Raw genomic sequence first — 16,071 nt, forward strand, 5'->3', positions numbered from 1 at the left:
ACAACTTCAGAACCAAGTCTCAGGTGAGCTCCCCCAGTTGGTGATACTGTGCATGTGTTCTCACACATCATATCTGGAAGGACATAACGCTGTCCATGAGTCCACTGGGAGAAGATGACGGAAATCCTAAGTTGGGACCCCTCCAGCTTGCATAAGGTTCTATGAATCCTTCTGGAAAATTTCAAGAATGGGGGATGGTCTTTAAGGTTCACCTTGAAAGGCCCCCTTGAAGTTGCAATCCATGTCAGAGGTAAGGGCAGTTTGGGGGATATGTGCTTTATCCCTTCCCAGTTGGCATACCTCAAGCTCGTCTGGGCAGCAAATATGCTAAAATTGGAATAATACAGAGAAAATTCACATGGCCTTTGCCCAAGGAAGATCCAACTGGCAAAACTCAATTTCCAAAGAAATGTAAAAACAACAACAACAACAACAACATCAACAAACCCAAAACACTGTAGAGTGATGTGGGATTATGTTGCTCTTCAGTGGAATTATCCATCCCACAAGTGTGTATGCTCCATATATAAATGGTCAACAGTTGTATGAGCTGTATTGGTCATACAGCAATGCATCATCAGTATGCACACATCTGGACCATATCGTTTCAAGTATTACTATTTCCAGCTCATGGAAGAAGTTTACAGAAGCTCGGATGGTTCTGGCAACTCTTACAAGATGGCATAGGTCATGCAATGGGCCATATTCACAGGTCCAGGGGTTTCAGATTTGGACATCATTGGTGGACATCATTCTGCCTCCCACATGAAGCATTTTTGCTTTATTAAGACTTCCCTGAATATATCTGTATGTATATATACTGAAATACAATTTCCCCTCTTCAAATCCCTCTGTAAGGTCTCAGTGTCTTTAATCCTCTATTTATGTTGCCCGCAAACTCCACGTGTTCTGCTCAGGGGCTCCAAATGCAGCCAGTATTACGTGTTACGTCAAGAAACTTTCACAATAAGAAAAGTACCTATTTATTATGCCCTGCCTTGAAAACATTTTCCTAGAACTCAATCAATCAAACAAAAAATTAAGTTTCTCTTATCTTTCAGAAGCAAAAATACCCATCATTTATGGAAAATCTTAGCCAGAAATACATCAACATTCCACATATAATTTTAAAATAGATTGAGATTCCTTGTTTTATCTCCAGTTTTTATCGTGATTTTCCATGGGAATCAGGGGCAGCCTTAACTGACCTCTTATTTATTTATTTATTTATTTATTTATTATTTACTTACTTTTCTGACCTCTCCTTCAAAAAGCTCATTATGCACATCAATTTCCGTGCAATTTCTGACGGTGGTTGGTCTCCCTGAATTTCCTCCCTTGGTTCACTGTTGGGCTCCAGGAAGTCCCCCACAGACAACAGGGGTCTATAGAAGTGATGGAGTAGAGTTTAGATAGTCTGAGAAGTCCGTGGAGTTAGCAAAGCATGGTTTGCATTCCCTGCTACCTGGGCGTATTGCCTGCTGGGGAGAAAGGCACAATCCCCAGGGAAAATACTGTTTATCTCATCGTTTGTATCACTCTGCACAGGACACAGTTTTCAAAAGACACTTCCCGTCAGCTCATGGAGGCCACATCTCCAAAGCAATCTGTCGGTGTCCAGTTGTCATTTTCAGGGTATTCATTCCGGACAGAGTCCAGGATTCTGCACTCGAGAGCCACCATGAGCAGAAGCTGTCACCTTCCCATAAGAATCGGAACTATCGTCTTGCAGAAACGTGAAGTGTCACCATCATTAGTGTGGGCAGATGCGTTAGGAAAAGCGGTCCTGTCTAGACAGCAATCTCCTCCGGGAACTTCTTCTCCATTGTCACTACAGAAAAAGAACTAAACAAAACAACAAACAAACAAACAAACAAAACACCCACAAATGTCCAGAGACCCACAGCATGCAAACTCTCATTGAAAGCTTAAAACTTCAATTTTGGCAGGTATAGAAGTACTTTCACCGAAACTCATAAATACAAACCGAAAGCAGCCACAGGAATGAAAACCAGTGTGAAATGGATTCTACCTAGGAAAGGATGCTGGGTTAGGTTAAAGCAGTTTCAATGACGTGGATGCATCCCAACTTGGGATCCATCTGTGTGTGGTTAAAGTCAATCCAGACGTGTTAAGCAAGATATGCATTAACTCGCTAAATAACATATGCTGACCAATACTCATCATCTACTACAAAGAAGCAGAATATGCACAAAGGGAAAGGAAGACTGTCTCCCTTTTTGCTTGCAGAGAAACCAGCATTTCCTGGAGAAACATTTGGAGCCAATAGAGCCATGGATGCTTAGAACGTGGTAAAACCATCGATTCCATACCAGGCAGACAGCTGGTCTGACCACCTTTTCTCTCCCATTTGCAATAATACTAAGCTTTGAGTCTCAATACGATCCAAAATAAGAACACTGTGGTAATTTAGCTGGATTGCAGAGTAAAAATATTAATGCCACCCTCTGACCCCCAAAAAGGAGTCAAATCTGAAATACAACGATGATAGTCATTGGTGAAATAGGCATCCGAGACATTTTCTTTCATTACAGAGAACGGAATTAAGTAGTATTGATTGTCCCCTCTATGTGAACACTTAGATGCATAGGGATAGAAAGAGTATAAGCAATTGTAAGTTAGAATATCTTTCCATCATTATCTATACACTGTGAATAAAATAGAATAAATTGCACACATGCTACGAAGATGTGTGTCATTATCTCTTTACCTTTCGGTTCTGCCATATTTTGCGATGCATCAGATCCCTTAAAACAATATCAATCTATATCTTGAGCTATACCTGGATATTTAACATTTTCATTTGAAAGCGCATTACTGGAACAATTATAGTAAGAAGCACCCCTGCGGGTGCTGACAGTCCTGACCATAATCTTTTGCAATAAAAAAAGAAAAGAAATCGAATGCAAACATTTGTGAGGATAGTGCTTTATTTTATCTAAAATTCCCTGCCTGGCTAAACAATCAGGATGGTGATCCATTTTTATACAGTAAGCAGCTTTTTTTTTTGCTTGGGTCTTATTGCAATACAATTGACACATCACATTGTATACCTGTCAGGTGTTCAGTGGGGTGAGTTGATACAAGAATATGTTCCAACTGTTGGCGGGAATGCAAAGCGATGCAGCAGCTCTGGAAAACAGTATGGAGGTCCCTCAAAGTTTAAAAATAGAATTAACCTATGATCCAGCAATTGCACTGCTAGGTATTACCCAAAGGATACAAATGTAATGATCTGAAGGGGCATATGTGCCCCAATGTTCATAGCAGCAACGTTCAACTATGGAAAGAGTCCAGGTGTCCATGGACAGATGAATAGGTAAATAAGATGTGGTGTATATATACAGCTGAATATTACTCAGCCATCAGAAAGGATGAAATCTTGCCATTTGGAACTAGAGGGTATTATGCTAAGTGAAATAAGTCAGTTAGAGAAATACAACTATCATATAATTTCACTCATATGTGGAATTTAAGAAATAAAACAGCACAATATAGAGGAAAGGAAGGAAAAATAAAATAAGCTGAAATCAGAGAGGGAGACAAACTATAAGACACTCTTAACTCTGGGAACCTAATAGGGTTACTGGAGGGAAGGTGGGCGGGGAGATGGGGTAACTGGGTGACCGGCATGAGGAGAACACGTGATGAGATGAGCACTGGGTGTTGTATGCAACTGATGAATCACTAAATTCTATACCTGAAACTAATGATATACTATATGGTAACTAAATTTAATCTAAATTTTAAAAAGATTGGGAAGCCTCGATGGCTCAGCGGCCCAGGGTGTGATCCTGGAGACCGGGGAGTGAGTCCCACATCGGGCTCCCTGCAAGGTGCCTGCTTTTCCTTCTGCCTATGTCTCTGCCTCTCTCTCTCTCTCTGTGTGTCTCTCATGAATAAATAAATAAAATCTTTAAAAAAATTTTTTTAAAGATTTTTAAGAAGTATCTGTTGCAAAACAATTACCAGAATAAGATCAGCTAACACTCCCATCATCTCCCATGACAGTCCGTTTCTTTCCTTTTCCTTTCTTAATGAGAACATTTAAAATACAGACTCCAGGCAGCTTTCACATATATAACGTGGTATTTTTAAGTGCAGTCACCATGCTGTTCAGAAGATCCCCAGACTGTAGTGCGTCATCTCCTAGCTGGGAGTTAGTACTGCTTGTGGTGACTCTGCAGTGTCTGGATTGGATTCTTGGTCCCACTCTGTCTCTGGGCCACCATGCATGCCCCGGTCGGCTGTCACGGCCCTTGGGAGTTCTCCTCTGAGCTGGGGGCTGGGCAAAGTGTGCCCATCTGCTCATCTGTCTCCTTCCCTTCCAATAAAATGCCAAGTTTCCCTTCCCTGTGGGGCTGTCGGCCTACAAATGTCACCTGGTGACTTTGTGGAGAAGGAGTCCATAAGCCACGACAAACCAGTAAAATCAATAATTTTGGGTGAAATGACGTTTTCTTGAGCCCTTTAATTCCTACCAAAATTTTTTAACTTTCTCCATAGACAGCATAGAGTTCCTCTTATCCACCATTTTTCAATATATAAAATTGTTTTAAATAATTTAATTTTGCCTGTATGATAACAGTTCATTGTTATTTAAGGATTACAGAGGCCAGTTCTCCTTTATATGTATGCTTATCAATGCACTACCTGCTTCTGTGTTTTTTTAGGTCCTCGCCATCTATAATCAGACACAGTAATCACCTATATAATTATGTCACGGGACAAAGCAACGTCTTAATGTTACCTCTCAGAAGAAAGGACATTTTTCTGATATCTATAAATGCAGCATTATGTATTTCCAAGGGCTCTGCCAATTTTCATCATTTTGTCTCTAAGAAAGCAAGTGTAAACATATTAATAAAAACGCATTGCTCTATTAAATGCTCATCAGGCTTAATTAATTCTCATCAAAAATCTAAAAGAATTAAATGGACAGAAGAAGCGTGAAAAAATTATAAATCAATTAATAACTATTCATAGTCTTCCTCCAATATCTGCATTTGAGGAATTAGAAAGAAGCATAAGGAAAAAAAAATAAAGCCAATCATGAGGTTAACCAGAAATATTTCTTGGGTACAGGTGCACGTCTCATCCATGAGTCTGGTCCAAAAGTGGTTTTCCCATGACAAGTGGGAGCACGCAGGGATGGGCTGTGGGGTCCCCACGTGTGCTGCCTGTATTTAACAGGTGTGTCTCTTTCCAGAGGTAGGACTTAGATGAGTTCCTCATCTCCACGAGGTCCAGAGAGACTATAATAAAGAAAACTCCCCTAATGTGAACTTACAAAATGAATAATCTTCAAGATGAGATCAGAACCAGGCAATCAGTGCGTTCCAGTAATGATACTAGTGTCCTCTGGCAAAATTTAGAATCTTGGGACCATTATGGCCGCCATTTTACTTCTGAATATATGGCAAAAAGAAGTGAGAGCAAGAGAAAGGAAAATGCTATGATTTCACAAAACTGCGGTCCCTGGAGGAGTCACATCCATAGAGACAGAATGTGGGATAGAGGGTGTCAGGGGCTGCGGGAGAACAAGAGTTAGTGTTTGTTGAGGACAGAGCTTCAGTCTGTTAGGGTGGAAATGCTCGAGAGGTGGATGCACAATATTGTGAGTGTCCTTCACGTAACCCAACTGTATGCTTGAAAATGGTCAAAACGGTCACTTTTCCGAAATTTTTTTGAATCACAATTAAGAATAAAAAGATAAAGAAGCAAATTAACATAATAAATGATATAACGTATATATAACTACACAGAAATATAATGCAAACACTGAGTAACATTCAATGCAACATTCAAAGAAATTAAATTGTAAAATATAAAATTCAAAAAAAAATCCATGATAAAAACAGTATCACTATCTTTAATAATAAAAGTATCACTGTTATTGATTTTTCCAGGGGCTTTTGCTACAGTTATGACTCAGCACGGCTTCTTGTAAAAGCCCCCCTGTTGTCCAATAGCAGGTCAGCTTAGTTCTAGCTCAGCAGTTACCACATAGGGACAACTCTGTCCTCCAGGGGGCACTTAGCAATATCTGGGGACATCTTTGGTTGTGGCAAGGGTGCAACTGGCATGTGGTGGGTGGAGACCGGGGATGTTGCCCAATGTGCTACAGTGCACAGGGTGCCCCCATGTAACATAGAAAGATCCATCCCCGAATATCACTATTGCTGAGGTCACTCTTGTTGCCTTAGCTATCTGTCCATCCATCTATCCATCTGTCATATCTAGCTATCGATCTATCTATCCATCCATCGTATCGATCCATCCATGCCTATATCTATTTATCCATCTACCCATCAATCCAACATAACTATCATCTATCAATCTATCCATCATAAAGATCCATCCATCCTTATATCTATCTACCCATCCATCCATCCATGCATGCATGCATCCATCCATCCTTATGTCTGTCTATCCAGCCAGATAGCCAGCCCTCCATCTATGTCAATTATTTGCAGTTGAGGTGATTTTATCCCTACGGGACACTTGGCAAAGTCCAGAAACATTTCTGGTTGTCAAGCCTTAGCATGAGGTGCTCCTGCCATCTGGTGGGTGGAGACCAGAGATGCTGCTCAACACCTTACAGTGCCCAGGTCACCCCATATCAAACAGCCATCTAACACCAAATGCTCACAGTGCCAAGGTGAAGAACCTTGATTGGTTGACCACATTATACTCAAGAGTCCATTTCTACATCAGCCTCCTCAATCAGATTGGAGTCTCTGGCATGTTAGGTTCCTGTCTCATTAGTTTGCAGCCTCCATGCTTCCTCTCTGCTCTGCCTGGACCAGGGAGGCAGCTGTGGGGTCCTGAACGCTCCTTAGCAAATTGAAGTCGATCCTCGTGAAACAGAACTTGCCAGCGTCCCCTGAGCAAGGCCTCTAGCCCTCCACAGTCTCCACACAGACCATTCTAACCTGCAAAACCAATACCTACATTTGTTATTCCCATTCCCGCCCCCCCAAAAAAGAAAATAGATCTTGCCACCTAATGTCTATTCATGACAAACATTGTCTAGACTCCAAGAGGGAATGAGATCCACTGCATGCTCTTTGGCCGTTCCCCGCAGTGATCTACAGATAGAAAAGTTTCAAAGACTGATTTTGATGTCAATCTCTGTGAACCATCGACGACACAACCTTCATCCAGCCTTGCCGCCTCTATGCTCATCTTCATGGCGTTTATCATAAAGTTCAGTGTAAATGTTGCAAAAATGTCTCTCCCTGTATCTGGCTTCCCCTTTGTGAGGAGAAACACATGCATAGAGCAGTGTGCAGGCCAATTCTCTGCTTTAGAAAACATAGCTCAATGAAAGCAGAGAGAGGCATTCATCTTGAGATCCCAAGTGTCTATCACTGCCAGGCCTGTGATGGCTGATACTATTAGACCAGTGTCTGTTTCGTAACCCACAAATGGAAAAGATCGAGCTGCCAAAGTAACACGCAGACCACGGCCACTCGGCTCTCTCTTCTCAGGACGGCCAAATAGTCGGTTTATCAGTTATAAACATAACCCATAAACTTATTATCTCAAATTAAACTCTTGGCTTCTTATACCTGAGTAAATTGCAGCAAAAACCCATTACGCAGTGAACAATAAAAACTTCAGTTATATCTAATATCAAGGGAAAAAAGTGACATTGCAAAACATTGGTCGGAGATTTTAATTAGGTTTATATTTGGCTATAATTTTAAGCCAAGACAATTTACCTAGGCAATACTTACTGCCTTTGGGAACCCTTAATAGTGGACATAAAGCAGTTTATTTAGCATGGCTAATTTCTCAGAAGGGACAAACGATAAAATCGAGAAGAGCTCCAAAGAGTGCAACAAGCAATGTTAGGGGGCACCTCGGTGGTGTGCAGTCGGTGAAGCATCTGACTCTTGGTTTCCGCTCAGGTCATGATCTAAGGGTCATGAGATGGAGCTCAAGAGTCTGCTTGAGATTCTCTCTCCCTCTCCTTCTGTCCCTCCTGCTTGTGCTTTCTCTCTCTCTCTCTCTCTCTCTCTCTCTCTCTCTCTCTAATATAAATAAATAAATCTTTAAAAAAATAGTAATTTGACAATGCCAGCTGAAGCTCCTCAAAATGAGGAGCTATGCTTTGATTCTCATTAGAATATACAGCCTCTCTTTAGAAGTTAAGAATCGGCTTGGATTCATAAGCTCGTCGTTGAAAGCCCGATCCACACATCTTGCTGGGCGTGCAGCAGCCAGTGCACAAGGATGAATGGAGTCATCATCGTCAGCAGGTAAAGGATGAAGATAAAGAAAGTCAGTGGCTGAGCCACTCAAGAAACACTTCTGATTTGGATAAAATAGGTATTCAGGCTCTGCAGAGAAACAGCAATAATACGTACAGATAGTCGTAGAAAGGGATTTATTCTGGGAATTGACTCACATACTAATGGAGCCTGAGCAGTCCTCGATATGCTACCTATAAGCTGGAGACCCAGGGGTGCCGATGGTGTCAATTCCAGTCTGAGTTCAAAGGGCTGAGATCTGAGAAAGCCAACTGTGTAAGTCCCAGTCCAAGGGCAGGAGAAGATCGATGTCCAAGCTCAAGCCAACCAGCAGACAACAAATCCTCCCTTCTTCCACCATTTTTATTTTATCCATACCCTCAAAGACTTCGCCAAGGCCAAGGCCACTCACGCTGAGGAGGGCCATCCGCTCCACCAGGTCTGCCCATTGAAATGCTAATCTCATCCAGAAACACTCTCGGGGACACACCGAGAAATCGTGTTTGGCCAACTATCTGGGCGCCTCATGACCCAGACACATAAAATGAACCATCACAGCAACGTACCGAGAAAGCTATGCTCGGAGCCCCTGGCTGGCTCAGTGGGTAGAGCATGCAACGCTTGGTCTTAGGGTTGTGAATTCAAGCCCCACGTTGGGTATGGAGCTTACTTTAAAAAAAAAAAAAAAAAGGAACAGCTACACTCAATGTGGATGGAAACGGACACCCAAACCTTGAAATACATACGCAGTGCTCAGAGTTTCCAAACCTCAGTGCTATGACATTGCAAGACTCACAGTCCCTGGTGGTGGTGGCTGCCCTGTGCATTGCAGGGTGTAGAGCACCTTCCCGGGGTCCCCCGACTATATGGCAGGGGCAGCCCCACACACCCCTTTCATCCTAAGGGCAATTCAGCAGGATGACACTATGAGTGCTTAATTTTGTGCACCGTTTCTGAATGATTATGCAACCACTGCTTAATTGTTTCACAACCGTCCTGAGTAGGAAACCTGCCTGTTGACTCCTACAACTTCCTACAGAATGCTCCCCGTTTCAGTTCCCTGGGGCTCGAGACCACTTTGGATCCAAATCCCTGGCGTTTCTTCTTCTTCTTTTTTTTTTTTTTTCACCAACTCAGAGGTCTTCACCTGCTTGATCCCAGCTGATCAATCATGTTCCCATAATGGTGATAACGACAATCACTTTGCCAAGGACAGTGCTTTGCAGTCCCTGGGTTTCTACACCTGTGTTTGAGCATTGCAGGAAAATGGTGAAGAACGGAGTTTAGGGAAACCCAGAGAGAGAATGAACATGAGGCAGCACACTCACAGAGCAGCTTAGGAGAAAGATGGGATGGAAGCGCAAATCGTAATCTAAATAGGAGACCTTACAGGATTTGCCTTACCATTCGCTGTGGCTTCCAGAATCTTCCCTTCGCTTCAAGAAACAGAAGAGGAACACGTTCGGTTACGCAGCCTGCAGGTACGCGGCTTGCATTTCTCTTTCTAAACAGAATTCTTTTTGTCCATGGCTTCATTAAGGCACCCAAGGCTCTGCTGCTGGCTTGTAATCAATACTCTGGGTCAGTGTGAGATGAAATTCTCGTTGACTCATTTCTGGAGCAGCCACTTCAAGCGTGGTACTGGCTTCTAAAAGACTTTATAGAGGTTTGCTTCTGGTTTTATTTTGGTTTTCAAAGAAAAGGAGGAAGATGAAGGAGGAGGAGGAACAAGGGGATGAAGAGGAGAGGAGGGGGATGAAGGGGAGTGGGAGAAGGAGGAAACGGAGGAGGAGGTTGAAGGGGAGGAGGGAGAGGAGGCAATGAAGGGGGAGGAGGGGATCAGGAGGGATGAAGAAGAGGAGGAGGGGGAGGAGGTGGTGAAGGGGAGAGGAGGAGAAGGAGGGGAGTGGGGAAGGGGAGGAAGAGGAGGGAGAAGGGGGATGAAGGGTAGGAGGAGGGGGGAAAGGATGAAAAGGAGAGGACAGGAAGAGGGGGAGGAGGAGGGGGAGGAGAGGAGAAGGAGGGGGATGGGGAAGGGGAGGAAGAGGAGAGGGAAGAGGGATGAAGGGTAGGAGGAGGGGGAGGGAGAGGGATGAAGAGGAGGAAGAAGGGGGATGAAGAGCAGAGCAGGAAGATGAAGGGAAGCGGGAGAAGAGGAAAGGAAGGAGGAGGGTTGAAGGGGAGGAGGGAGAGGAGGTAATGAAGGGGAAGGAGGAAGACCAAGAGGGATGAAGAAGAGGAGGAGGGGGAGGAGGTGGTGAAGGGGAAGGAAGGAGAAGGAGGGGATGGGGAAGAGGAGGAAGAGGAGGGGAAAGGGGATGAAGGGTAGGAGGAAAGGGAGGAGGAGGAAGGGGAAGGGGGATGAAGGATAGGAGGAGGGGGGAGAGGATGAAGGGGAGAGGACAGGAGGAGGGGGAGGAGGAGAAGGGATGAAGGGCAGGGGTAGGGGGAGGGACAGGGATGAAGAGGAGGAAGAAGGGGGTGAAGGAGGAAAAGGAGAATGGGGAGGAGGGGGAGGAGGAGGAAAGGAAGATGGGGAGGAAGGAGAGGAGGAAGAGAGGGGAATAAAAAGGAGAGGGAGAGGGAGAAGGAGGAGGGGGAGGAGGATGAGGAGGGAAGGATGAAGGAGAGGAGGAAGATGGGGGGAGGAGGGGAAGGAGAAGGAGGGGAAGGGGGAAGAGGACCGCGGATTCTTCATGCGAGTTTCCTCTACCAGCTACCGCAATGTTGGCCGCGTGTGGACGTATTGTCCGTCATCTCAGTGACACCTTGCTGACCCTGGTGGGCGGGTCCCCAATTCCTAGACCGTGCACCTGGCTGTGCCTGGGGTGGGGGGCTGGGGGAGGAGGGCGAGCATGTGTTGCAGCGGGCTGGTTGGAAGAGTCGGAGGGTGTTGCAGGGGCCAGAGGGCCTGAGCCACGTCCCCAGGACATCAGAGGAGGAGCTCTGGGTGACGGGTGGGGACGGGCGGCCACACTCACCTCCGTGACAGGCTCTAAAGCACTCACAGCGGGTCGTGGGCCGGATCCAGCCCCCCTGCCCTCGCCACTCACTGCCGGGGAGCTGGGGTGCTTCTGCTGGGACATGGCATTTGTAAGTCAGGCCTGCCTTTCAGGGCGTCCACACAAGACTAGCATTGCCCACCCCCCGCACCACCACCTATGGATCAGACGTGAGGATGCACTTATTTCATAGTCATTCAAAGGTCTTTTGGGGGAAATGCAAACTGTACAGTGGTCACCTGCTTCTGCAGACCTGGATGGTTAAGCTTCCCAACCTGCTTTTGCAGTCAGGCGCACGATATGAAAGAGATCCTGTCCTGATTCTCTTGGGGGAAATTTTTAGAACTGCACCCTTGGGCCGCTGGACAGCTCCCCCTGGGGCTCTTCCTCAGGTTCTCTTGTGACCTCATCACGTTGTCGTGTAATTGCACCCCATAAACCAGGCGCGGAAAGCGTGCCTAAAATCTCTTCCACGGGGACGAGGAAGAGGAGCCTTAGCATGCCCTTGGCTTCCTTCTCGCCTTCGGTCTCTGCGGCCGACTGTTCTGTGCTGGACAAATGTCACCCAGCCCATGGGGAGCAGCTGGCCCTCCCAGGCTGGAGCGCTCTCTATTATTTAAGATCACTCCAAGATTGTCTTTTCACCTGCCATCTTCCGGTGAGAATCCTCAAAGCCGAACCTGAAAAGAACAGCTGCCAGCCTCTGTTCACCAGGGAGCATCATTGGTGAAGTGACTTTTAGCTTCCTCCAACGGGACCCCGACCGGGAGCCTCTGATATCACAATAGCACAAATGTGGGCTTGCTGAGAATTTTCAAAGTCGCCTCTCCCCGGCAGCACAGTGACCAATCCACCAAGGAGGGAGGGAGGAGAAACCAGAACAACAAAAGCAAACCCTGCGTCAAAATCACTTACAGAGTGAGTGATGCCTTTATGCTGCGTTGCTAATCCTGAACAATGGTTTGGGGCGATATAAAACTACGTGATTATTTGTTCAGGATTCCATTTCAAGTGGAAATGAAAACGTCTTTCATGAATTCAAGCAAATGGGACCCTCCAATGGCTCCCACATGGGGGACATTATCAAGCTGGTTGGACTCTTTGGTATAATCCGGTGCTTCAAGACAGATAGGAAATTAATCCTACGAGAAGCCACTGGGGTGGAAAGGAGGGTTATGTGTGCAGGGTGACAAGGGCACTTCAGTAGGGAGACCTCATCGCAGCGTGAAGGATCGGAAGACTTTCCCCAGAATAAGTGGCGTCTGTTCCAAAACCAAAAGGAACGTCCAGAAGACGGTCAGGAGAAGGCTCCGAGAGAACTTGGTAGAAGAAATAGGTGCCTAGAGGCATGAGACAAGCAAACCCTGGGAGTTTGGTGTGGTTGGAGCATGTGAAAACGGGACATGCAACCACTCAGACACATCAAGATCCACCCTCCTAAAGCTATCAAGAGACCGTCGATAAAGATTATGAATTATTCCGTTGGCCGTATCGAGCTTCCAGACACAGGCTCACAGCATGGAGACCACAGTCGGACTTGTGCATCTTAGGGCGATGGCCATGCATCCAGTTGGCACCATTGATAAGATGGCGTTGAGCAGATGAGCAGAACATTCAGGCTGCCTTTTCCTGCATTTACTCTTTTTCTCTACATCTCTCTGAAAGAAAAAACAAAGAAAGAGAGAGAGAAAGAGAGGAAAGAAAGAAAGAAAGAAAGAAAGAAAGAAAGAAAGAAAGAGCCAAACCCAACTATTTAACGATAATGTTAAACAATATATCAAGCAGTGCCCTGTCGGGGAAAGTGCAAAGGGCGCTGTTGGTATTTCTACAACAGGTGATGCAATCGTGACATCTCAAGATGCATTTCTTCCAAAGCTGGCGAGCCATCTCGCTTTGTAAGACTTTTTATATAGAAACCACCTCGCGTCGAGCCTCATGTGGTGTGATGCTAGCATCTATCTGAAGTTTTGACACCACGTAGAGTAGGCAAAGCGGCACAATCCAAGAGGAGTAAACTCAGACATTCTGGTTTTTGAAATGTCAGATTTTAAAGAAGTAGGGGAAAAAAGCCAAGTGACACCCACAGACTTCCAACCCCTGACTCGCTTTGTAGGAATCACTGTGCGCCAAACAAGAAAAGGCCTGTTGATATTTACCCTATTTCTTAACGGTTTAGATACTGCTCCATGGACCACAACCCAGCAAGTGCAGACTGGGGAGCTTATACCCTGCTCTGCCAAACACCGATGAGATTTGACCCTCTGACAAAGTAACTGGGGTTGTTTATGGAACTGGATTTCATCTCCAGGGGCTGCTCACCAGGTATGTCTGCCCGACTACCTGATGGGGATGCAAAGACACCAAACACAGGGAGTCAGGTGTCCACGTTGCATTGACTTTATCAGGGAAAGTTTGATCTTCTCTGATACAAGGATGCCACATTGGGATCCACTAAAAATAATAAAATAGATATGGCCAAAAGAAGTGAAACCTGGGGCACCCGGATAGTTCCGTGGTTGAGCGTCTGCCTTTGGCTCATGGCATGCGTTTGCCTTTGGCTCATGGCATGATCCTGGGGTGCTGGGATTGAATCGCACATTGGGCTCCCTGCAGGGAGCCTGCTTCTCCTCCACCCTGTGTCCCTCTCTCTGTGTCTCTCATGAATAAATAAATAAAATCTTAAAAAAATAAAAAAGAAGTAAAACAAGATACTCCAATACATGTGCACAATCAGCAGTGTGATTTAGAGTCATCAAAAAAGTGGAAATGACTCAGTGCCCGTCAACGGATGGTTGGATAAAGAAAATGCAGTATTGGGATCCCTGGGTGGTGCAGCGGTTTGGCGCCTGCCTTTGGCCCAGGGCGCGATCCTGGAGACCCAGGATCGAATCCCACATCGGGCTCCTGGTGCATGGAGCCTGCTTCTCTCTTTGCCTGTGTCTCTGCCTCTCTCTCTCTCTGTCTGTGACTTAAATAAATAAATAATAAATTAAAAAATATATATATATAAAAAAAAAGAAAATGCGGTATGTCCACACTGGAATATCATTCCCCAAATAAAAAGGAGTGACGCATTGACATGTGTTATGACAAGGGTGGGCCTTGAAAACATGATGCTCGATGAAGGGAGCTCGACACAAAGGACCACGTCGTGTTATTCTATTTATGTAAAATGTCCAGAATCCACAAATCCAGAGAGATGGAAAGTAGACCAGTGTTTGCCAGGGACTGAGAGCAATGACTCCTTAATGGGTATGGGCTCGAGTTTGAGGAGATAAAAATATTTTGAAACTACATAGACACACAGGTTGCCCAACTTTATGGATGTATGAAACACCACTGGGTTGTGTATTTAAATGGCTAATTATACGTTATATAATACACGTTATATAATATACGTACGTATATGCGTAATTATACGTTTCAGCATACGTTATGCTGAAATTCACCCCATGACACCTATAGCGTGAATCCCTAAATTCCTTTCAGCCCCAAACATCTGGGACGATGTAAAGTTATACCGTTGACCGTGGCCAAGCTATTTAAATTCACCTCTCCGACCTCAGAGAAGATGGTAATCGTAGTAAGACGCTGAAGAAAGTAGTACAAGTGACTGACCGAAGTCAATCGCCCAAGGAGGATCCTACTGCAGAGCCTTGCTGCGCAAAGTGAGTTCTGGGACCAGTTGACACCCCACAGCAGATGCGAGCTGCGGAATCTCAAGCTCTGCCCCAAACGCCCTGATTCAGAACCTGCACTTTCACGAGATCCCCAGATGGTAGCAGGTGCATTAACAGGTGTTCATTTGACAAGTGTTGGTCTACATGCATTTGGTGTATCGGCTCTGCTAAGGATTCACAAGGGAGATGCTCACACGTAGAGTTGATTCATCGTTTCATAATTATTTTTCTGCTCTAATTTAATTCCCTCGATAACCTTCTTCTATCGTTGTCTTATGACTTCTTAAGGTGTAAACAAACTCTTGTGGAGGACGTATGTTACTCCTGAAATACATAGAGCCCCTGATCAACACTAAGGCAAATCCAATGAGAGTGAATATCTTTCCTGATAACTGTACATTTCATTCATGGCGGAGAGATTGTACATCCTCTCACGAAATATAGAGGTAGATAGACAAATAAATGGGTAGACGGACAGGTAGATGGGCAAATAGAGTATATCCGCACGGAGGAAATATCTTTTTTTTTTTTTTTATCCTGTGTTAACTCATCTTCAACGTTTGTTTACATCATTCAAAACAGTCTTTTTAATTCACAAAAGAATTACTTGAATGTCGTTTGACGCCGTCTCCCAAATAATTAACTGATTTAATTTCCTTTTTGCTTTCCCTCTGCATTCTAAAAAACGTTCGGTACCATTTCCTTGAGAGGGAAATTCACTAATAAGCTTTACATTTCTTAGCATCAAGCGAAAGTGAAGACAACAAAAACCAGGGACGTATTCAATCTTTGATGTTGAGGAAATGCTCTCCTAGAACGCTCAGAGAGGATGAGGCTATGAATAATGGAAATGCTACATAAAACCCTCTCTCACACACTTTGCAACCAGGCGTGATGAGACCCTTTCTTACCCAGCTCTACAAACTGCAAAATGAAATTGACAATGAGAAGAGGAGACCTGTGGGAGTCTGAGAAATTAGGTGCTGATGTCTTGACCTAAAATGGATTACCACCCATTTTGGAAACCAATATGGCACCATCTACTGGGTTCAAAGAGGCATCTGCAGTCCAGGCATTGTGAGGGCTTCAGGAGATACCGGTGAGACTTTT

General features: G+C 44.8%; 1 pseudogene; it reads left to right on the forward strand.

Annotated features, from left to right (window-relative positions):
- The first annotated feature begins 303 nt into the window (after nt 1-303).
- Nucleotides 304-402, forward strand: LOC140628925 (U6 spliceosomal RNA; annotated as a pseudogene).
- The last annotated feature ends 15,669 nt before the right edge of the window (nt 403-16,071 follow it).

The sequence above is a fragment of the Canis lupus genome, chromosome X, assembly GCF_048164855.1.
Source record: "Canis lupus baileyi chromosome X, mCanLup2.hap1, whole genome shotgun sequence".
NCBI classification, from domain to species: domain Eukaryota; kingdom Metazoa; phylum Chordata; class Mammalia; order Carnivora; family Canidae; genus Canis; species Canis lupus.